The sequence below is a fragment of the Cavia porcellus genome, unplaced genomic scaffold, assembly GCF_034190915.1.
Source record: "Cavia porcellus strain 051 isolate PalLab524CR breed Dunkin Hartley unplaced genomic scaffold, mCavPor4.1 scaffold_5, whole genome shotgun sequence".
NCBI classification, from domain to species: domain Eukaryota; kingdom Metazoa; phylum Chordata; class Mammalia; order Rodentia; family Caviidae; genus Cavia; species Cavia porcellus.
In genome coordinates this window covers 96522996-96545828 of record NW_026947488.1, presented here as the reverse complement: position 1 = coordinate 96545828, position 22833 = coordinate 96522996, and the positions used below count along the sequence as shown (strand labels likewise).

Here is a 22833-nt window from a genome sequence, read left to right as displayed (position 1 = left end):
GTTAGTTCCACTCTTGTCAAGTTTATTTATCACTAAAGGATTTTTTTGTGTTTGTAGTGACTTGTCTCCTCTAGACTGTTTTGGCTTTTTTTTTTTTTTCCAAAAGATACAGTGTTAATTTTCTTCAAGAGCTGGATGCCTGAAGATTTCTACAGCAGGTGGGGTAAGCAACCAGCAAGCAAGGAACTTCTCACTTGACACGCGGCTGTGGGGGACATGGTTGTACTCACCCCTATTCAAAGGAACCCATTCAAGCCTAATGAGTCACCACTCTGGTACTGCAAAACAGGAAGTCTCCAGTTCCATGTAGTCTTGACATCATCAACTTCTGCAGTCTGGAGCAACATCTCGTTCTACACACTGCATTCTGCCCAATGCATGGGATACATTCTGACTTGCCTTAGCAGGTGCCTGCCAAGTTACATGCTCAGCAGTTCTAAAAATACCGGGAAAGGGGAGTGTGTACTCAGTGTATGGGCGGGTTAGCAGCTCACGCTACAACAGGCAATGCTGTTGAACAAACAAAAATTTGGACTTGGAAGATAAAACATTTAATGGCTACTTAATTGAGTCAGAGAGCCTGGTCTGCCAGCCTCTAGCAATCTACTTGCTTGACTTTGCAAAACAGAAAAACCACTCCTCCTGTGATGTTCCAGTTCTAAGAATAAAGGGCTGTGGTCCTCTGGCCACACAGGCCACAGGGTTCCCTCTGGTCATCCTCTGCAGACTCACACTTGGGGACCACCGGCTTTTCGTCTCTGCACAGTGTACAGTTCAGCCACTTTTCTCACACACGTGTCACATCTTTGATTTTTATCTACCTTTCACATCTGCAGGGCTCTGAAGTATTCCAGAATCTTCTCTTGATTTCTTCATAGGCCCTTTTCCTTGTGCAGTTGTGAGCTTGCAAAGGTGCAAACCCTTCCCTTTGTCATGAGCATGGGCTGCTGTCATCCAGCTGTGCAAAGCCATCTCCTGTCACTTTGCTCCACATTCTGCTCCTGCCATACTTGCTTTTAATCACTGCACCTGAAGGGCCCCTCGCTCTCTACTCCCTCCACCAATCACCAACAGCCCTCTATCCCTTGTCACCCCACTTTCTCAGGTCTGCACCCTGCTCTTTAACAGCTGAATTCAGGTATGGTCTCCCTAATGAATGCATGCTTACTTCCCAGGGGAGGTCAGCCTGCCCTGTTAAATGTTCCAACAGCTTTGGGAAATGACTATAATTGTAGCATAACTACAATTTCACATGCATTTACCTATATCTGTCTCTGATGCCAGGTTATAAATGCCATCCAGGTAAACACATTAATGAGCCGTTAGTGTAACCTTACAATGTATCCCCAGCACCCAGCACAGAGCCGGAAACAGGAGGAAATCAAAATTTAAACAGGAAATGAATGAATGAATGCTTCATCTTCCCTTTACTACACCAAGTTTCCTAACTTGCATCAGACACTCAGTCCCTGAGCTGTTTTGGTTTGTGTCTGACCATCAGCTGGAACACAGAAAGACTGGGGGCCGAGGATTTAGCTCAGCAGCATAAGCGCCTGCCTGGCAAGCGTGAGGTAGTTCAATCCCTGGTACCAAAAAGAGAGGGAAATACAAAGACTAAAACATGCTGGTCATTTTAAAGGCTTCCACTGGTTTCCTTTTACTTAATCAGAAACACACATATCTGTGTATTAAAGAGAAAGATATTCAGTAGTTTAATTATCTTTAAAGGAAACTCTGTGACACATCTGATACATGTTCTATGCCTAAACTATGGGTAAAGGACACCGTTGATATATAGGGAAGGGATCAGTGGGTCACAACTAACCTGCAGCTGTGGGAAATGGACAGCAGCGCCAGGAGCTGGGTCCCCACAGCGAGGTGTCTCCCAGGTGGTTAGCTGGCTCTGTATGCTCCTTAGTATCTGTACCTCCAATAAACGAGCTTTACCAAAGACAATTTCCTAGGTGATCTTACCATCCCTGAGTTAACAGCAGACAAAAGACTCTTGGGTCACTTCATAAAAATTTAACTTTCATCTGAGAATGAAAAACATTCACTTGATTAAAATGTGTAAGCAGCCTATACCCTCCCTGCACCAAAAAACAGAGCAAACTAAATGGGTTGGTAGCTTTAACAAAGCAGTTGTTTGCTCATAAATGGCACTGGAGGTTTCTTTTTATTAGTTCAAACCATAATGGGAAAATCAGACCCTGAAACAGAGCAGGTTGGTATGGCAGTACAAAGATTCATCACAGACAGTTTTGTCAAGGACTCCTCAAAATGCATGCGTTCCAGTTTTTCTCTAAACTCTGTAGTGTGGGGCCTGAGAGGACACTCCTTTCTATCAAGGGCAGAGACGCTCAGGGGAGGACACTAACCAAAAAGTACCCGGCCCTTCCCACAGCCCTGCTGGACTTCCCAGCTCAACAGAATGTGACCTACTGAGGATCTGGTGTGGGACAAGATTCGGAATGATTTGTCCCCACCGCAGTCTGCTTGTACTCCAAATCTCTTCATTTGAAATTAGATCGACAGAATAATATGGGTAGAGACTGACGGGTGACTTGTCTGAGTTAAAAGATGGCCCTGTGACCAGCGGAGGGCAGAACAGCAAAACCACTGCATGTTTGTGTGATAACGGTCACTTCTGCGCGGTGACGTAGCTACTGCTCCCTCCCAAGGCAGGACAAGGCCATACTGCCCCATGCAGTCAGCACAAGGTTCTAACACAGCATGGCAGGAGGAGGAACTAAGCGCCCTGTCAGTTTTAAAGTCACCTTCTCCATCCTGTCACTCAAATCTTCCCATAATTTGTGTGTGTGTGTGTGTGTGTGTGTGTGTGTGATTTTCTTCAGAAAAGCTGGTCCCCATTCCAAACTGTCTGTGTGGTCATGTGCTTTGATTGTCGCATCTTACCTAGGAATTGATGAGAGATGTGATATGTTTTCCCCTTTGAATGCTACCTCCTCCATCATGTTCTGTGGCTTTCTTTGATCAATTAAAGAAAACAAAATCTTCTGGAAACAGCAATGCAAGCATCATTCCCAAACCTAGGACAGGCAGAGATGAGGTGTCTTCCTGAACTCTTAGACAAGCCATGGCCTCTGTCAGGTGATGTCAACACTGTGCGAATTCCCCTGCATGGCTAATGAGTGCATGTGACTCCATTTTACCTCTGTGGAATGTTCTCTGTTCCCACCTTGGGGTACTGGATTCACATCTAATATTTTATGCTGCCAGCAAAGAAAAATTTTATTGAAAACATGTGTTCTTTGTTGATTTCTATGAATTCTCAGCTGAGAGTCTGTGAATCCACGAAACAGATTTTCTAAATGAACAGTTGCAAGGAAAAGATTATTTTCATTTTCTGTTTGCTATCTTGATGAACATACCAGAAAAATATTTTAATGACTTAGTTAAAAATATCTAAATGGAACATTTCACATAAAAAATGCCAAATTTCAGTATTCAAGGACACAAAACCAAAGCATCTGTCAGGACTATGGGTTTCTCACTGTGGAAATAATTTCCAACTCTAGCAGTTCTCTCTGGAGGACTCAGTAATACCTGGAGAAACTTTGATTACACAATAAGGTGGGTTCCTGCAGCACTGGGTGGGAAGAAGCTGAGAATGCTACCAAATGCCCTTAAAAGCACAGAATAATAAAGAATTTCCTAGCCTCTACTGTCAATAATGCTGAAACTGAAACAGAGTAAACGAGAGGTTTGAATAGAAGACATTGCCACATACACCACCAAGCAAATAGGTTTTTACCAATATTTCTTGATGTACTAAGGATATAAACACTTATTTCCAAATGCCCATTCATTCATTTATTCATTTAACAAATATTTATCAAGCATCTATTGTTTGCCAAGAACTGTAAGTTCCTAGGAATACAACATTACAAGAACAAATATAATTTCACTTCCTTAGCAGCTGAAAGTAGAAAACAATACAATAACTAAAAATATGATTTGGTAAGTAACATAAAGGAAGAAATTAAAGGTTCTTTGGAATGTCAAGACGAACTAACAAAAGCAAATAAAATAAGAATTCTCACCATGTCTATGACTTCACGTCACATTCCTGCAGGGTTTGGACAAAAATGAGTATATTCTGTTGTGTTATAAAAGCCACCCTTAAGAGCATATTGAAATTTTGTCAATCACTTTTGATGCCCGCACTGTGGAAGACAGTCTGATTTCAGCATGCATTTCTGACATTCTTTTAGTAAAACATGATCAGAATACCAAACCAAGGAGGTTTTGAAGGTCTGCATCAATTTGAATACATTGCCCCGGGAATGCTTCTTAAAAAGTTTCCCTTGGAGCTACCGACACAGCTGAGTCTGAGGGGCTGAGGACCTTGCCTTGCATGGACGGGATTCTCTGGAGACCACTAGAAGCAGCACAGCTCCTCAGATGAGCGCTGGGCACAGGAACGCCTGCACCGCACTGGCCCTTACCGCATGCACCTGACTGGCCTGTGGGCTCCCACCCAGGCATCTGAGGACAGACGTGGCTTCTCCTCTGTCCTTTAAAACCAAGCTTCTTCCACAGCAGAGGAGGAGGGGAGGCTGTGACCACTTCCTGGGTGGACGAAGACCCTCTGTCCCTTCTTGTCACCTGACACACACAGTGGCCTCCCTAACAGGACCCCACCTCCCAGACGTTCTCCTTCACCCACTCCCTACAGACAGACACCAGGGATTCTGTGGACACACAGTGGGTCATATCATTCCTTCCAGAAAACTCTTCAATATATTTTTCTATCACACACTAGCGAAGAAATGCACTTAACAGTGGCTTAGATTATGCTGACCTTGTGTAAAGTTGCAAGACTTTCCACTGCATATACATACGTGCACTAAATATGCCTCAACCACACCGACCTGTTTTTCAGCCCATAACTCACAAAATCTTATTCACCCCAGGGCCTTTGTACTGCTGTCCCTTTCTACCTAGAAGAAAACAGCACATTTTCTCTCTGCAACACAAAACATTTTATAAAGAGGTAATTAGTCCTGGTTATAGATGGCTCACATTCACAAGTAGAATGTTAGCCTTAAGACGCTGAAATCTGGTACCATACCCTCACCATTAGCTGCAGCAGCTGGTAGATTACCTGGCACCCAGTAAAGTCAGAAATCACTTTTGTCAATCATTGATCAGATATCAGTGGGATGTGGGAGGTGGCCCAGCATGTGCAAGGTCTGGATTCCAGCCCCAGAACCACAAAGCTACAAATAAATAACATTAACTGAATAAGCAAGTATAGTGAATTTATTTTGCTAGAAAAATAAAAAACTTCCTTTTACTTTATCAGACAATATGCAAAGCATTTACGATTTCTACAATAACAAGATTTATTAAAGATATTATAAAATATTAATAGTAGCATCATTTTCAGCTGTACTTTAGGTTTATATTTAGGACTTGTGATAATACAGAATATAACTAAAATCTAGTCAGTCCCTTGAATAACAATTCGCACACACATCTCATCTCCCAGGAGAACACATCCCCTTTCAGCAAAGCCTTGAGGTGCCCACCGTGACATCCACATCACCAAAGTGTGGCTGAGAGCAAATCCACTGGGATGGCCGTATCTGAGTGCACAAATTGAAGCGAAGTTCTCCCTCTAGTAATCGTGGAAGTTCCAGAAGGTAAGGAGGCTTCAGCTCTGTGTATTTTTTGTACAAGGGTATTTCCCAAGTATTCTTTACTGATTTCTCTAGAGAAGACCCAGTATCGCAGGAGCAGGACCCACAGCTCAGCTGCTTCTACAGTTCCAATCTCTGAGGCAGGCGCTGGCCCTGGAGGTCCAGATGCTCGCCTGGGGGATGAGAGGCTGACCACTCAGGCTGACCGGCCCCTGAAGCTCCTTCTCCTGCATGTCTCTCTGCAGAAACCCGCCTATCACTTCCTCTGGACGAAGCCTTCTCCTCCCTCCCTCCTGGCGGCTGTGGATCTCTCCCCTTACACTGTCCACTGTGGCCGTGTCTTCCACAGCGGTGCCCTAAGTGTGGTTTACTGGACTCAGGTGTCCTTTATGTGCAAAATGGACATCAATTTTGATGGCAGCAGAAAAAAATGTACTGTATCTTAATTTTTATGGTGTTTACATATTGAAATCATAATAATTTGGATGGACTGGATTATATAACATAAAGCCCTGTATTGTATAATGATTTGGTCAGACAAGCTGTGTAACATTGTTGGTCACACAGGTTATGCTGCTTACTGATGTCCTGGCTGCCTTAGTTTTAGGACTCTCTGTAATGCTTGCATTACAGCAAGTCACCTAACAACAGATCCTGCTCTTGCTGTTAGGTGATACACGAGTGCTTATTAATAGAATTAATTTCACCTGTTTATTTCATTCTTTTTAATTAGGCTCTTGGGAGATTTAAAAGTGCTACTTAAGTGGCTTGCATTTGTGACTAGCATTCTACTAGGCAGCTTGCTTCAGGTTTTCAGTCTGCAGCTTCAGTTTTGTTGGGCACACTACTTGAAAGGTTTCTGCCCTGTATAAATTACTGGCCTTTATGGCAGTGTTCTAACAGCAGAAGGCCAAACCAAAAACGCCACTTACCCTGATGATCACTTCCTCCTCCTTCCCCTTCAGACCTGATTACAGCTTCCTATTTCCTTTCCCATGTGCTTGAAGAGAATTCCAGTCAGTTCCCTGTGCATCATCAGTGGCCACCCCAAGTGCTGCTGCTTCCGGCCAGGTCAGCAATGTCCCACCATGTTTGTTTCTGGCAGAGGAGAATGCCCAACCTCATATGTGGTGGCTCTTCTCCATGTCCTCAATAAAGGCCACTTTTTCTTTCTTTTTGCTTCTCTATTGTTTCGGAAAACCCTAACACTACTTAAATACTATTTCTGAAGTTTCTTGAAACTTTAATACACAAGGCCCTGTCAGTCTAAACAACCAACCCAATGGGATCGATAACAAAGAAAAGTTACCATTAATACTATGAGAGACCCATATCACTAATTAACTCTTCAATTGCTCCCAATCAACTTACTCTTTAAAATTAATAGTTTTAAGTGTCAGAAACCTCAAGAAATTACCACACATAAGTATAAAAATAAACCACTGAGAATGACTAAATTATAATTTGTCCAGGAAGTCTCTCTTTCTCTCTCTCTCTCTCTCTCTCTCTTTCTCTCTCTCTCTCTTTTCTTTCCCTTCTTTCTCCCTCCCAGCTTTGCCACTAACCATCCATGTGTTTTAGGGTAAAATATTCATGCTCTGAGTTTCAGTTACTTTATAAATGATACAACAGAAGGATGTGAAAGAATGCAAATGTAAATCACCATAAATTTGTTATGTGAAAATATAATGAGAATAATTAGAATGAGCTATGGCTGTGGAATGGAAAATAGCTCACATTTGTGCCTCATGAATTTAGACTCTTTGACTTCCTCCAACCCCCTATTCATTCATTAATTGCAGAGAACACACTTAGAATTTTACTTTATTCTATAAAAGAAAAAAATCCTAGTTTGTAAAAGAAAAAGACAAATTGATACCACATTAATCTTGTTTCCTTTATATTTTATGAAACATAACACAAAATGTCATAAACAAAAAATAAGAGAACACAATGGTTATTATATTATGTATCATTATCTACAGAAGTGATGACGCTTTTCTGTTTTTTTCTCTTGCTGTACAGTGGCTGTGCAATGAACATAACTCTCCTGGTAGACTAGGCATTAACATATTCATCCCTGAGGACAGCCTGAAATCACCCTCCACGTTAAAATGGAGGATAAAACGTGCATTTGGTATCTCCCCAGTGTGTGCCCAGTTGGCTCAGTACCACTGCCCTCCATCACTGCAGACTTGCAAGTCTTAAAATGTACTCAATTGCTATTTTAACTAGGAAATATATTTAGTTTCATCTGGTACACCAACTTACTGTAGTCTCCACTAATATATTGACCTGAAAGCCAATTTCATATAACCTTTATGAAGCTCTGCTTGTTAGTCTGGTGAGGTAACTATTCCAGGTGGATATCATTCAGATTTCTTTGATACTGGCTTAAAATACCACCTTTTAAACATATACTATCCTCCCACTAAGTGGGCACTTATTTAATGTCTCCTATACACCAGTATGTACACAGAAAAAGACATAGATACTGTTCTAAGTTTGTATCTCCAAGAGATTCTATGTAAAACAGCCTATAAGATCCTCCGGGTAGATATAAGACTGAAGTGAAAGGACCCACATCCACAAGGCTGGAAAACGTTATGCTTTTCTTTGCACTTGAGCCCCTCTAAGAACTGCGTGGCTCCCCAATTTCAGTGAGGGGCTCCTTGTGCCCAGATAGGGAATCAAGCTTGAGTCAGCACTCAACTGTAAGCCTCTCAGCATGGGGGAAAGACCCTGCATGCCATCTGAGGGAAAGGAGGAGAATTTGTCTTACATCTTTTAAATGAAGAAGGAAAAAGCAATCTTATCTGTTGTGGAGATGAAGACCAATTTGTACCCATAAAATCTTGTATTTTAAGGCTGATGAAAAAAATATTTCATGAGTATATATTCTAATGCATAAATTATTTTGAAAGTAACAGAAAATGTGTTTTAATAATAAAGGGAATGATAAAAAGTGAAACCCTTGCTTTGAAAAAAAGAGAGGTAAACAGCCCTTTACCATTAGGCTGAGTACACTAGATTGTATAAATCTGTTGGTCGCGGTTCCTTCAATATGGACATCTTTTTGTTTGTTGATGACTTTAATTTTTTTATTTCAAAAGATATGTAAAAGTAGAACAAACTTTGGGCATTTGAGTCCTTTTGAAAACAACAGTGTAAATTTGGAAGTGCAGCCTACGATCCTGACAGCAGTGGTTTTATGGTAGTAAAAATTCCATCTCCTATACATCGGTCCCTTGGATTTGTCATTTTTTAGAGATGCTGCTCTTAAAACTGAGAGACAAGATTAGGAGAAGAAGGTACAGGCAGGACTTTAAATGCCTTCCTCCTAACCACAGGCATCCTGGACTCCTGCAGTGTCTCCCTTTCTCTTCTCACTTCTTAGCCCCCCCCACACACACACACACTTTACCCAAACATTACTGGACAGCAGAACTGAGCATGGAAGACAAAGCCCAAACAGGGAAAGGTCACACATCAGCTGTCTTCAAACAACAGCTGAAGTGCACGGCGTGGCACATGGATGCTTGACCTTCAAGGCCAGCAAAATCCTGGCTCCGTTTCACAAAGCACAGCGACCATGAAGGATGTCACAGTTAGAATCCCTGAGGTGCCCCTGGGTTCAGCGGTAAACCGCTGTATCCTCCAAAGAAAATCGATGCAAACTTCTAGGCATTATTTGTCTTCTACCTGTTTCAGCTCTTCTTGTAGACACCAAAAAGCACTGCAGGATGACACTGGTTAGGTGAGAAAAGCTGAGTTTTCTTGTACAAAATAATATTGATTCTTAAATGGAAGTGGCATCAGCTCTCTGATGAAAATGCGGGACACAGCATACAGGAGGGATTCTGCGGAGGCAGCTCTTGCAGCCGACTAGACCAAGGCTCCCTTTCTGCCATCTTTCAGAGCAACACCCCCAGGCCAACCCCAAGTTTTTGCTGCCTATTTTGGTAGGCCAATCAAATGGATTACACTGTGACACTCACATCTCGCATAATGGCGAAACCCTTGGGAAGCAAATGGAGTCTCTCCAGTCCACTTTGCTCCTAGCTCCTAGCTGTCTGAAACATTTCTTTCTCAATCGCCTTAGTCTCTCTGGACAGTCTTGTGAGGCCCGTTTTCATTCCCACCTCTCTCCTGTTACACTTTCTCACAATCCTTATTTGAATTTCTCTATCCCTCCTGGTTATTTAACAGCAGCTTTCCATAATATTCCCCTGAAGCCTTTTCCTCAATCCACAGAGAAAAAGAAGGGACTGACTTAAGAATTCAGCAGATACGTTACATTTATGAGCAAACGCTGCACACTGAAACTTGGCAAGAAAATTTAAACCATGAATCCCAAACTAAGGTATGCTTGGTTAGAATGTTTGAAGAAAATTTGCCACTTCACCTCCTGTCTACCAGATAAATAATGCCACCAGACGTGTCTGCAGCGGAGGGCTTCATGTTATCACTTGCTGGGTGCAAAACGAATTGGGCACAAAGCAAGCAGAGTGTGCCTGCTGTCTTCCAGGAGAGGCCCACAGGCTGTGGGGTCTTCACCCCCGAAGGAAGGGAGCCTGGAGGAGCCACACCCTCTGCCACCCTGAGAATGGCATGATTCTTTCATCATATCCGTTTATTTCAATGTCCACTGATTTATTTAGAGGACAGTTTTCACATTCCACAAAGTCTATTCAATTTGTCCAGCCTGAGGGCAAGGAAGCATGACAGTGCTGGGCACAGACGTGGAGGTCACACTATGGAGAAGGGAAGGACACAGGTGGGACGGGACTGCTCTGAACCAGAAAGTGACAGGCTGCTGTGTCTGCCCCCTGAATCTCTTCTCACTGGGACTCACTTTCTAACAGTACTTTTATACAAAGAAACTGAAAAATGGACTTGAGGTCTCATCTATGGTTCCTCTTAGAGGGATCTCACGGAATTAGGTGAATTTTAAATAATGTTTCATTTTGCTTTGTTTCATTTACTTGTGTTTGCATGGAGGGATGTTGGATGTTGGATGTTGGATGTCAAACAGCGTAAGTGACTTCTCTGGCCTGCAGAGGACTCCTTTTGCCACATACTCCTGACAGAATGCTGCTGAGCTCCTGGGTGTTTTTATTCTTGGATTCTAAGGAAACGGAATGGAACGCAAGTCCTCTCCTGTGTACTGGCTGGAGGGCACCCTGGATGGCTACCAAGGCAGGCTGGGAAGGCACACGGGTATAGCTCTCCTGCTAACCCTGGCCCATTGCTGCTGTCGGGAAGCAGTGTTGAGAAGGGGCTGGTGGGAAGCAGTGCAGTGATGTTGATGGACAGAAGAGTCACAGCTGACAAACCTAGCCTAAAGGATAACAAGAGTATATCTTCTGCCTGAGGTTCTCAAACTTGCTTGGCTTCCACTCTGCTCCACAGAATGGGTTGAAGACATTATTTTGGTTGTTTATGCTGGTGGTGGTTGTCTTAGTTACTTTTCTCTCATTGCTGGGACAAAATATCCAACACTCAAAGTTAAAGGAAAGGCTTTTTTAGCTCACAGTTTGTAGAGGTTTCTGTCCATTTTCAGCTGGCTCCAAGGCAGGGTGGCATGGCAGAGGGGCAGCTGTTCATGGTGGCAGAAGACAGCAAAAGTAGCAAGAACAAAAGGTGGGAGGAGCAGGTCTCTTTGTTGCCCTTAAAGTGTATGCAGGCTCCCTGCAAAGTGGTGGGGGTCCTTTACACCCACACCATCTCTGTGCCCTCCTCCTGCACAGGATGCGGATGTTTACAAAATGAGGACCCTGGTCCCCTGTTGAGTCTCTTAAACTTCTAAACTTCTCAAGGTGACACAAGGTATCAACATTACAGTGGCAGTGACAGTGATAGTGGAGGTACAGTAGCACTGTTTCTATATTTACTGAGTGGTTTCTACTCCAGAGACCAGGTAAGCAACCGGAGATCGAACTCATGACCTTGCACTTGCCAGGCTGGCGCTTATGCCACTATGGCAACACAATAACTGCTCACAACAATCCTTTAACATAGTTTTGTCTTGACATGGCTTGTTTTCAGAGTTCTAGTTACAATCCCTTCCTTTCCCTTTCATTAAAAACATATCAGAGAACAAGTAAGTATTATAAAGATAAACTTGAATCCAGGTAATTTACAAAGAGGTTCTTCTTGATGGGGTGACTGGTGACGGTGACCAAGGAGTCATTATTATTCCTAAGCATGGTGAGACTGGGCTGAGCACACCAGTATTACCCCAGGCCATTTCTGTTTCCCAGGCTCCCCCTTCCCTAATTCCAAATGGAATGTCACGGGAACATGTGTTTGTGTGTGTGGGAGGGAGGCAGATGAGAACTGATAAAAGTGCCATTACCAAGCTTCCCCGATAAAACCAGCTGAAAATGCAGATCTAGTGGTGGGGTCATGCATTGAAAGGACCTTATGAACCGTTCTTGTCTTTCCTTTCATTTTTCAACCGTGGTAACTAAGACGAACCATTGTCATTATTTTTTTACTCTTCATTTTTTTCCCATACACATCTCATCATTCTGGCAAATGAGTGAGATGTTTTTGTGATACTGTAAATAAACACACCTTAAGTATCATTAGTAGCACAGTTGAACGGGGTTGCCTGCAGTCACATTTTGTCTACGCAATAAATAAATCACAGCGGGCACTCACTGTCTGTGGGAGAGGGATTTCACGACCCCCCACAAATGTCAAAATCCCCAGACGCTCAGTTCCTTACGTGAGATGGCAGTGTATTTACACACAGGCTGTGCACATCATTTCGTACATTCCGTCACCTCCAGGTCACAGGCAACACCTAGGAATGCCATGTAAATAGTTTCCATACAGCAAAGTTTAAGGAATAAGGGCAAACAAAGAGCCTGAGCAAGCCCAGTACAGACACAACCATAGCAGATAGCTATCTGGAACTCACCAGCACCAACACTGATTCTAACTAAGGTTGGGTGAATTCGTGGACGCAGAATCTTTTGTCATGGAGGGCTGGCTGTAAGTTCCTCCAGAGGACAGGCACAGATGCCACCAGGTCAATGAGAAGGAAACAAGGAAGGAAAAAAAAACAAAGAAGGAAAAGGCAGGCAGGAAGAAAATTTTCCCACTGCAAACAAATTAAAAATCTCATTCATATTAAACAGTCGTTTTCTAAACATTAGCATCTTTGTGCTACCAATTTACTTTCTGATAATTACGCATTAAGCACTTTAGAATGAATTCTCTTTCCCTTCTCAAAACAAAGAAATAATCTGAATTAACATACAAAATACATATTGTAGTAATTAGTCAAGTAAAAATTAGCATGGTATGGAAATTTGCAAAAATGCTCTTGAAAACTATCAGAGCTGACTTTTAGGTTTACAATTAAGAGGGAAGAAACTGACAAATGAAAATCCACATTCTATTGTTTTAACTCCTGAATCCACTTTGACAGCATTTACTATTATATAGGACTAGTATATGCTGTATATGTTTATCAAAGTATTTTGATGATGGATGTCGTGAAACTAAAACAAAAACCAAGCACATAAATACAAAGTTTCATCTCAAAATTCACAGAGTCTTTTACTTGTCATAAAAAGTAAAGCTCTTCTGTGCTGGTTTAACAAAGAAAGCCTTGATCTGGGCTTCTCAGGGACACATCAGCCTTCACACACCACTTCTAAGCTCCAACCAAAGCTAGCGCTCTAGCTACCCTGCAAGATGAATTACTAGTCTCAGATGAGGGATCAGGGCTAGCCTGCCTCTGGAAAACAAAGATAATGCAAGGTTTAGATATCTTTGGCCAGTGTATAGGAAGGGATTGACAGGAGCCAGATTCATTCTCCAGCAAATTTTCAGACATGATCTCAAAGGACTGCTATCACCATTATGAGATAAAAAGAACGTGCTCAAGTACTACATGGAAATGATAAAACTTCTTAGTGAAGATTACTACTGCTACCACGTCCTGTCCTCTGTATTTCTTCTTTTCTTTGGTTTTGCTTTTCATTTATTTGTTTTTTATTAGTCTGCTGACAGAATGCGTGGAATAGTAATAAAATGTGTATTTCAAGAGAAGTCAAACTTTCAAGCTACAGGAAATGGCAGTTGTCATGCTATTCAACCTTCCATGCTTTTAGAATGAGAAAATGAATCTAGCTCTAAAGTCTTAGTTGTAGGGGACAGAGAAAGACTCACACCCACTGTGGGATTCTGACCTCTAAAGATCCTGGCTGCGTCGTTATCCAACACAAGTCATCTACATGCAAATTTCCACCAACGCTTCACTCTTCAGAGCAGGAGAGAGCAGGAGGTGTTTCCAGAAGCTTTCTCTACTCATTATCTGCCGATGGCTCTGAGGCCCAGTGCAATTTATTTATAAAGTTGTCTTCCTCAGCAACCTGGCAGCAAATTTGCCTATAAAAATATCTCCTGATGGTCTTTAGAAAGGAGAAAACTTCTCTCCACTGCAAATCATTTTCAACATTAGATCAGAAACTTTATAGGTCAAAAGAGTGGTTAAGTACACTCCGTTTCAGGTACAAAGTCCTCTGCGTCATTACCTTTACCTCATTCTTTTGCATGCTATGGCACAGCACTGATAAATATAAGGCTATGCTTTATGAAACTTCAGAAATGAGGATTTATCTTATCTCCCTAATTACTACTTTAAAGCTAAGAAGCAAAATAGAAAGTCATCAGCTCTAATAGTGCACAGACCTTCATAATGAGCTGTTTTATCTTTACTGCACAGGAAAGCATCAGATGTCCATGCTGAACAGAAGCTTCATCAGTGGCTGGACAGGAACTGAGTCCATGCTGAGTGCAGACACTGTGCTGTGTGAGAGCGTCACGTTACACAGGAGAGGTAAGAGCAATGCTGTAAATATCCTTTGTGCAGAGTTCTGTGAGAATTCCTGAGAGGACTCTACTGAATTCTACCCTAACATGAAAGTTGGGCAGAAAATGAAAGAGGGAATCATGGGAGGCCAAGGGGACATGAAGTCTTGATTTTTCCTTTTTCTCAAACAAAAGCACCTACGTGCAAGGGCAGCATGAGGCACTTAAGAAGCATGAAACATCATCAATGTAGGATTAAAAAGCAACAGGGTGCTCCTAGGCAGAGCTCCTTCAGGTGTCCAGCACTAACTGCCTGGATGACGAAGAAAATCACTCTGCCTCTGGGCTGGACTGAAATGGTGTCCAAAATAAAGGGAGTTCTGAGGTACAGGAAGGAACCCCTTGCTGAGGACGCTGCCAGCTCCTGAGCCCCCCACCCTGTGCATGCTATTCCTCCCCACAAGGCTCTCACTGCTCCCTCAGGGACAGCGCTAGCCATTCCTCAGGTCTCTGTTGAGTGTGACCTTCCTCTCCTTTTTATTCAAGCATCCCACTGCATTATTGCAATCTATTTATTTTCTTCATCAAACTTTGTTTGTGTGTCACAAGGCTACGGCCCTCATTCTAATGAGCTGGGCAAGAGCAGCAACTTCGTTTACATTCAGCATAGCACCCAGGTTATATGAGCATCCATAAATCTAAGAAGGGATGGAAGGCACAAGTCCTCTTCTGTCACAGTTGAAGAATCAATACAGCTGCATTTCATCTGTTACAATGCTACTTGATAAGGTAATCATTTGTAAAATTTGACTATTATGTATGTTTCTCAGTGGAAGCATGTCTCACTGACTCTTAGAGCAAATTTAGAATCTGCATGGTAATAAATAAATGTCAAAGTAAAACTTTAAGTTACAGCCTCTATCAAACAAAAGCAATAAAATTTAAATTATCAACATTCACGAGATGTTATGTGATGCTATTTTTAAGCTGAATACCACCTGATTGCCACAGCACAGAAGCACCTGATGTCACGTGGGGCCTGTCACTCTCTTCCCCACCACCGAGAAACCTCTGTTGAGACAATGCTGTGTTGTGGCAGCACTCAGCCTTTGCTTTAAAGGAACGCACACTTTCTGTACTAAAAGTGCCTCTGTTGTTCATCTGGGTCAGTTAAGGAATAAGACTTGGTGTCAATCAATTAGGAAGATGCATGAAATGGAACTGTTGGAAATGTGCTGTGGCCTTTACCTTGTAATATTTAAGATATATGAAATTCCTATGAGTACTTCTAAACATTCTAATGAACATTTCCTCATTCTCCCATTTTGAGGAGCAGGAACAGAGAAAGACATGGTACCAAGATGGTACTATTATACTCAGTGGATGAGAGAACTAATAAAGTAAAAACAAGACAGATTCAAATACTCCCCCGCAAAGACTCAAAATCAAAGGGACTCAGGCAACCAGAAATTGTTTCTCCAAAAGGAGTCAGGCCCAAGTCTTTGATATACAGAGCATTCAATAAAACAGATGAGAAGCTAGAGAGATGACTGGCACACGTTTATGGATAACAGTCCCTCGGAAACCTAAAGATAAGAAGGAGAAGAATGTCCTGTTTCAGTTGTTTGCTTATTTATTTATGTACAGACAAATTCTTTCCAAGGTCACCTACATGGGACTTGACATGGTGATCCTCCTGCCTTCATCACCTATGTGTTGGGGTCGCAGACATGCATCACCATGACACGGTGGCCAGGAAGCCAGGAAGACAAGAGAGAAAGGAAGAACCAAGGAGGGAGAGTTCTAGGATCACACCCCCTGTGACCCACATCCTCTAACCAGTACCAACTGCTAGCAGTCAGTTCAGCTACAGATTCACCAGTGGATAAATTCACTAATGAGCACAGTTCCCTCATGACCCAATTATCTCCAAAATGCATGAAACTGTAGGGGACACCTCAGATCTAAACTATAACATTCCATGCCTGGCCCTAAAATACTCACGTCTTTATGCAAAATGTATGCAGTTCCTCTGTACGAGTTACTAAAGTTTTAACAGTTCCATCTCTTATGAAAAGTCTACATCTGACGAGGCAAATTCTTAGCTGTAAGTCCCTGTAAAAGGTTTTAGAAAGTTAAACACTACCAGCATACAATGGTACAGGGTAAACTTTCCCACTCCAAAAGGTAGAAATGGGACATAAAGGAATGGGACAGAGCTAGACTAAAACCCTGCAGGGAAAGCATTAAATCCTACAGCTTCATGTCCTGCATCCACTGCAAGGTGTGGCAACAAATAAGCCCCAAATGGTGGGCAGCAACACCCTAGCATTGTTAGTCACAGCCTCATGGCCTCCCTCTTGAGGTTGCTCCTCTCAACTCCTGAAGTGTTTCTGAGGAGATGCTTCACATTCCTGTTTTCTCCAACTTCCTGGGGTCTCCACTGTACTTTCTGCCTCACTCTTACAACTCAGTTCATTGCCCTCTTAGGAACACACAGTGTGATCTGTCTGGCCTTCTGAAACCTTGGCATAAGCCTCCCTGACCCCAAGCCATCATTTTCTGCAGGTCTATAAACCAGCACCACATGAATGATGCCAGGGTCTGCTGCTATCTCAAGCAGTAACTGGACCCCCTTGGATCATGGCTGCAGAGGCCTCTGAGTGCCTGGATGACTAAGAATTGTGAACCAAATCCAAGGGAACCAATTTCCTAAGTGTCCTTTTCTAGCAGGACAACAAAGTATCTCCTCTTAAAGCAAATCCTTTGAAAGATGTTTATGTCAACACTTTTACACTCTTGAGCCAGTGAAATACAGGGTCATGTTGATTCTTGAGATTCCCCAAGTCATCTTTACTATTGTCTTGATTCAGATTACTTGGCTTCTTTTTAATGTTAATCTTTTTAGCATCCATACTATCCAAGGTCCCAGCTTTGTATGCACCTCATTTTTAGTTTAATTCTAAACTTTGCAAAAATTTTTTTTTAAAAATTAGCAGGATATGTTATAGTAACTTTTTTTATTTCCTATTAACTTGATTTGAAGCCCTATATTGCTCTCACCATCTTTTTTGACTGATTTTATTCTATTCTGTTTTGTTCGATAGTATCAAGTTTGAGGGTATAGGCAACTACTTTGAAGGCAATAAGATTCACTATGATGCCCATACTAGTTTGACTATTATCTTCTTTGAAATCTTGTAATGTCTCCAATGTTTATGTTTTATTGGTTTTATTCTGTACTGTTTTGTTCAATTTTATTATACCTGACGCAATTCTTTTTAAGGTAGCAAGAGGCATTATGGTAACCATTGTTGATTACCTTGTATTCTGTTTTTACATCATGTACCATGTCCATCCTTTGTTTTGACTGCTTTGTTTTGTCACATTTGGTTTTATTGTCTTCCAAAGAAAAAAAAGTAGTAAGAATGGTGAGAGTAATAAAACCCAAAATGTGTAAATGTTATTGTAAAAAATAGAGGAAAAGAAAGTGCTCTAAAGGAGACAACTGCAAATTTGTTTAGGTATATAAGATAGATGACCATATTACTAAGTTTTTGTTGGATCATGAACACAACTCTTTGCAGTCTCACTGTTTGTCCATTTTGTATGCTTTAATTTTGTAACTTGAACAACTATTTCTAAGATGACAATATGTAATCTATACTGATTTCCTATTATATTTTGAAATTCTGTATTACTTGTACCCTTTTACTGTTTTGTTTTGTTTTTTTTTTACTTTCTTTAAATAAAATTTTTAAAAAAATAAACTTTGCAAATGAGCTTTTGGCTCAAAATTTTCAATGTAGATCTAACTAAAAAGTTACCCATAGCCTGAAACTTGGGCTGCCTTCACATTTCCTCCACCAGATTAGTCGACCACTCTTAATCTCAGTGTCCTGCAAAGTCTCAGGACATGAGGTAAAATGCAGATAAACTTTCTACCAGAATGCAACACACATGGTTGATTCCAGGAGTTGAAAATAAGAGTTCTGACTCCTAACTGAAACTTGGGTCCGGCCTTTACTGTTTGCATTTCGATCCATATTGTGTTGTTCTGGGATCTAACCCGTATGGCCCACCAAGCTAAGCTTACAATACTTTAGGGTTTGTCCCTCCCTAACCTTTTCCTGACTCCTGGAGCAAGCCACGTCCAAGGGTTTCTTAACTACATGATTACGTCCATTCACGGCAGTGACCTCACTTCTGGTATTACAATCTGTCTTAGTCACTTTCCTCATTAGTAGGATAAATATCCAACACCCAAACCTAAATGAGAGAGGCTTATTTTGGCACATGGTTAAAGTCCGTGGTCTCCTGCCTCCAATGCAGAAAAAGAATGACAGAAGGATCAGGCAGATAAAAAAATAAATAAAATAAAACACTCCTCATGTCATGTAAGTAAAGGTGTAGAAAGAGAAAGGAGGACTCAGGGAGGGAGATGCCCTCTTCTAGGTCACACCTCAAGGAATCCCCGGCCTGTGACTGGGTCCACTTCCAAACAGCGTAGTCAAATACAGACTGATCAGTGACCAATCCTCCAGTGAGTATAGTGCACTCCTAAACCGGTCACCTTCTACACACATGAGGCTCTGGGGGACACCTGCAGTCTAAACCATAACAATGGCTCCAAAGAAATGAGTATTAGGTGCAGATAGCGGAGTTTTATCAAACTCCGCACCCCTGATAGACAGGTTCTCTGGCAATACTTTGCATATAGTCACGTAGAGTCCATGGATGCCCAAGACACAAGTTCTTCCTGAAGACCTCTCGGCAAAACAGGTAAATCATTAACATGATTTTTATAATCTCCAAGATGCCTCTACATTTTCAACATTATTCTGAAAATACAGGACTTTATGCAAGCTCTATTCCTGTTTATTAAACATGGTATCAAGTTCCTGCTTTTTTTCTTATTCGATAAATAGATCTACTCAGAAATCTCCTAATAGAGACTATGTGTAAACCAAAAGTACATTTATTTTCCTTTCTTTCTTTTCTTTTTTCTGTCTTTCTTTGTTTCTTTCTTTATTTCTATCCCTTCCTTTTCATTCTGCCCAGTTTTGCCAACTGTTAGTTTTGGGACACAGAATCTTTTCAGCCTTCTAAACTTTGGTCTCTGAAGTCTACACATACAGTACCGTGAGAACAAGTGAGATGATCTGTAGAGTGCTGCATGCAGAAAGTAGGAAAAGAGCAGTTATTCATAAATATTCACTTCCCTGGAAAACACAGGAAAGAAGGGTTACGTATGAACATGTATTTTTAGATTTTATTAGTTAGAACCCACTTCAATTGTCACTCTAAAAATTTTGAGACTGAATAATGGCTGTAAATTACACTGTAAATTACAATTACACTGTAAAATAAAAATTTCCTTCAAATTGCTAATATCTATCATGAGAGACAGTCTGACCTTTTCAGACAGACTTGGAAAGATGAAGGTTACCAAATTCTCAGTGTGTGCTTTGCTGCCGAACCAAAGTGCTCAGGGGTAGCACAGCTCCTGTTTCCCAAATAGAATATAAAAAGAAAAAATACATATAATTTCTATTGAAGTGGCTGATTAGAGTTACAAAAGATGACAAATATTGCCATTAGGAATTATTATTTCTAATATCAGATAAAATTAGGTGACATCAAATTTTAGCCAAAATACGTTGAAACTTTTCAATTAAGATAATTATCTCAGACCCACAAATATTTTGAGTTTTTTTCACCTGCAATGCAAAGATATGTAATACAAAGAGATTAAAATCTGACATAATGCAAGTTTTGGTTAGTGACAAAATGCTGCAGTTTCTAGATGGATTCCTTTGTACTCACAATCATTTGAAAGCAATCTGATAGAACTTCAAGCAATAAGCAATGCTCTATCTCACAGGTTTTACATCTCATAATTTTGAATGGAAAGGGCTTTGAGGCAGGTTTTTATCTTCGGTTTTTATCTTTAAAATATTCTAAAGCCACTTCGAAGAGTAAAGGAGAGAGATGACATTTTAAATAAACACCATCTTTTTATGACAACTGCATGCAAAGTGATTATACTTTAAAGAGGAAGTTTATGAAATACTGAGTATCTTCAATGGGAATCATGTTACTCTTTATGATATGACTAAAACTATCATCACTAACGATTTTGACTTAAATATTCAGAATGTAGACTAACACAGAAAACTTTGAGCAGTTATGAAATGTTTGTGTAGGTTGAAAATGGTATTACTGATCCTTTCTAAAATATCTGTAGATACTGCAGTGTAAATTTTATAGGCGAAGGCAAAGATTGGGAAATAATTAAAATTATTACTTACTGGAAGAATCAAGGTAGTTTAATGTTTAGAGAACAGAAACACTTGCGAGACTAAGAAAAACCTCTAGAAATCTGGGACTGAAAATCAGTTCAGAAATCATTGGCTTCCTCTTTCTGTGAAGAGCGGAGGGATAAAGTCCTCAATGCAGGAAGGAGTGCCTTTGGCTACCGACCACTACAGGCAGGAACACAAATGCTGGAGATTATGCTAATTTTTTAATGACCATGACACAACTGGAAAAATAAACAGAAGGAAAAATAATTTACCATTACTGAAAGTGTAATTAGTTTTCAGTATCATGTACTTTAATACCTCAATATTTTAAAATGGTGAAAGCTCTATTTGTGTACATGGCAATGTGCCTGGCTCGCAGACAGAACAGAGTATTTTTCAACTTAATAAAATATAAAAAGTCAGGCACATGATAGATTTCAAAAATCTGAAATAATGAGTCTCATTTCATCTGGGGAAGTAAAACTCATGTCCATCTGATTTATCTATGAATTATAACTAAAAGTGCAAAAGTAGCAGCCTACTAGCATTCAGCAGGTTGTTGAGTGGGAATGATGCTGAAGTCCTGGAGAAGTTTCTGGAGAACAAACAATGTAAAAACTAAAGATGTGCTAAGTCCGGAGATAGCAGAATGGAATCTGACTTAGTTGGATACTACTGGGGCCAGGGTCACTGCTTGTCTTCATCTTCCTGCCAAGGACAAAGAGCCTGGAGGAAAAACTCCAGAGAGACACTAATAACTGGGGAAATCCATAGTTTACTCCTGAATCTGTCAGGTGCGTAGGCTGAGTCCTGTAGCTGAGTAGCAGATGAAATAATTGGAGAGTGGACATGGGACCGAGAGACCTGTGTGGGAATGCAGCACAGCCTGCACCAACAAACTGGCCGTGGTGTTATATGTAGTGGGCAGAATGGAAAATTTTGGTCTTGTGTGGTTTTGCAGTAAGTTCAAGTAAAAATTGGAAAGTGGGTTGACTGGTCATGTGATCCAGAAGCTAAAAGTTATGGAGAGCATCGCTGGTTCACATAGCAAAAGCCTCACCTCCACCCAGGAACCAGCGCAGTCAAGATGGCAGCCCACGGCTGTGAATTAGTGGAACACAGGAGTAACCAGTGAGGACGTGGGGTTCCCACAGTGAAGGGCTCGTGGGCAGAGTTGCATCTGTCCTCCCTTTCCTTCTACCAGCCCTCAGGGTCAGAGACTTCAGCAAAGGGAAAGATGACCCACCTGGTGTGCCCAGTGTGGAGTTAGAAGCTGGGCTCAAGAGAGTCAACTCTAACAATCTTCCTACCAGATTGGTGCTGATGAACAGGGCTGTGGAGGAGACAAGAAAACCAGTCCCTGCCTCTGTCTGGAGTCCAGTTTTGCAAAGCATTTCCTTGAAGTCTTCTGAGCTGTGATCATAACCATTTGCATCAACCTTGATGCAGCCCAGAAAATAATTGAAACAAAGCAAAATGACACATTACCCAACTGAGGATCGGTGTTTGAGACTTTTTCCACATGATTTCAATGCTTGACAGCACAGGTCACAAGTGAAAGTGTACTATCTTCTACTCTAAAGCTAGTACAGCCAGTAAAGGGAAACTCCACATAAACCCTGCCAGCACCCAGGCTGATTCTCACACAGTTCCCTCACCACACACTCAGCTAGGTACATGTGGTGGACCATGGCTCCTACAATTCTGTGTCCAACCACCCTACTGGTGAAAGACGGCAGAAGAGGTGATGGGGACAATAACAGATGCAGTCTGAGGGCTCAGTGTGTGCCTAGGTATGTGCTAGAAGTGTTAGTCCATGAATGTTAACAAGTAATTTGGAGATGGGTTGTCACTAGTTACTTTTCACAGTGAGCACAATGCCCATGAACTGGAGTGACTTAGTCAAACCCTGCAGTTACAATGAAGTCTGGATGGAACCTGAGCTGTGTGACCATAGAATAACTGGACCCCACTGCTTCCTGGGGAGAAGCCCACACTGGATAGAACCAGTCCCAGAGAAAAGGATGAGGAGG

General features: G+C 41.5%; 1 protein-coding gene across 3 annotated transcripts in view; it reads right to left on the bottom strand.

Moving 5' to 3' along the window:
* Positions 1-22833, bottom strand: part of Arhgap24 (Rho GTPase activating protein 24) — a 705487-nt gene that overhangs the window by 322132 nt on the left and 360522 nt on the right. The window contains exon 1 of one of the 3 annotated variants that reach the window (XM_063249374.1): positions 231-387. The exons of the other annotated variants lie outside the window; for them this stretch is intronic. The gene's annotated coding sequence lies outside the window, so the exon portion shown is untranslated. Of the gene's footprint in view, positions 1-230; positions 388-22833 lie in introns of those variants that run through there. 3 annotated transcript variants of the gene reach the window in all.